General features: G+C 59.3%; 1 long non-coding RNA gene across 2 annotated transcripts in view; it reads left to right on the forward strand.

Moving 5' to 3' along the window:
- The window catches only part of LOC121660942, a 6,117-nt gene that overhangs the window by 3,265 nt on the left and 931 nt on the right, over positions 1-1,921 (forward strand). For both annotated transcript variants that reach the window (XR_006014808.1, XR_006014807.1), the window contains 2 exons: positions 210-443; positions 1,150-1,921. The exon at positions 1,150-1,921 is cut by the window's right edge. This is a non-coding gene — a long non-coding RNA (uncharacterized LOC121660942). The remainder of the gene's footprint in view (positions 1-209; positions 444-1,149) is intronic.

A 1,921-nucleotide genomic window follows, 5' to 3' on the forward strand; every position in this document is an offset into this window, starting at 1 on the left:
CTTTGGGGCGCTCCGGGATTCTCTGGGATGCTCCGGGATCCTTTGGGATGCTCCGGGATTCTCCGGGATTCTCTGGGATTCTTTGGGAAGCGCCGCTGCTTTCCCAGCTCCATGGGGATGCTGCAGGATGGGAGCGGGGAGGATCCCACGGAGAGGCCCCAAACCTCGATTTTTATGGGATTTTCTCCTTTAACCCCCTCCCTCCCCAGCCCAATCCCAGCTCCATCCCGAGCCGGCAGGGAGGGAAAATCCAGGGAATTCTTTGAAAGCCAAAGGCGCTCCCGGACCGGGAGGTGGCAGCAGGAGACCGCGCGCGGCTGATCCCAAATCCCTTCGGGAAAGGAGCGACCGGGATGGAGCTGCGCCTTATGGGGTGAGCGGGCCTCCCCCAGCCCCAGATAAAATCCTGGAGCCGTGTCCGGGCTGGTTCCGATGGGAAAAGGGTCGGGATGAGATGGGGAAAGGGTCGGGATGAGATGGGGAAAGGGTCGGGATGAGAGGGGGAAAAGAGCTGGGATGAGACAGGAAAAGGGTTGGGATGAGAGGGGGAAAAGGGCCGGGATGAGAGGGGGAAAGGGTCGGGATGAGACGGGAAAAGGGTCGGGATGAGACGGGAAAAGGGTCAGGATGAGACAGGAAAAGGGCCGGGATGAGACGGGAAAAGGGCCGGGATGAGATGGGGAAAGGGTTGGGATGAGAGGGGGAAAGGGTTGGGATGAGAGGGGGAAAGGGTCGGGATGAGAGGGGAAAAAGGTCAGGATGAGATGGGAAAAGGGTTGGGATGAGACGGGAAAAGGGCCGGGATGAGACAGGAAAAGGGTTGGGATGAGAGGGGAAAAGGGCCGGGATGAGAGGGGGAAAGGGTTGGGATGAGATGGGAAAAGGGTCGGGATGAGAGGGGAAAAGGGTCGTGATGAGATGGGAAAAGGGTTGGGATGAGACGGGAAAAGGGTCGGGATGAGAGGGGAAAATGGCCGGGATGAGAGGGGGAAAGGGTTGGGATGAGATGGGAAAATGGCCGGGGAAAACTGGCTAAAACCAGGGGAAAATGAGGGGGAAAAAAGGGGGGAAATGGGAAAAACGGGGAAAACAGGGGAAAACCAGGACAACCCGGGAATAATCCGGGTTCCTCATCCCTCGCACACGCAGCTGCCCCAAAATGCGACAACGCCGCTTCCTCCCAGACGCCACCAGCGCCCCTGGCAGCTGCCAGGTCCTGGCAGGACCAAAACCACACCCTGGCACACCCAATCCCGGGATTCCTCCGTTGCCGGGATTCCTCCGTTGCCGGGATTCCTGTTCCCAGCCCGGATCCGCCGTGGGATCCCTGAAAGCTCCGGTGGTTTCGGAAAAGTGAATTATTCAGCGGTGACCCCGGCGGAGGCGGCGCAGCATCAATTATTGAGCGGCAGAGCCGTCGAATTCCCTCCTAAATAACTCATCCCGCGCCTTCCCGGGAAATTACACATCCGATCTCCCGCCTAAACGCTCTCCCGGGAAATCCGCTGGGGCAGGAGTTAGGCCTGGGCGGAGGAGGAGGAGGAGGAGGAGGAGGGGAGGAAGGAGTTCTGCCAGGAGATCCCGGGATTTGGCTTCGCCGGGAGCATCCCGGTGCTGCCCATCGGGGTCAGGGATCCCGATCCCAAAGGGGTTGGGCCCATCCTGGGTGGTTCCCTTCTTGGGATCCCTCCAGCTGTGGGAAAAGGGATCCCAGGGATCCTTCAAGCCGTGGGAAAAGGGATCCTAGGGATTCTTCAATCCATGGGAAAAGGGATCCCAGGGATTCTTCAATCCATGGGAAAAGGGATCCCAGGGATTCTTCAATCCATGGGGAAAGGGATCCCAGGGATCCTTCCAGCCGTGGGGAAAGGGATCCCAGGGATCCTTCAATCCATGGGAAAAGGGATCCCAGGGATCCTTC

The sequence above is a fragment of the Corvus kubaryi genome, unplaced genomic scaffold (assembly GCF_017639235.1).
Source record: "Corvus kubaryi isolate FWS band 111438036 unplaced genomic scaffold, C.kubaryi_AGA036_p1.0 37005, whole genome shotgun sequence".
Lineage (NCBI taxonomy): Eukaryota > Metazoa > Chordata > Aves > Passeriformes > Corvidae > Corvus > Corvus kubaryi.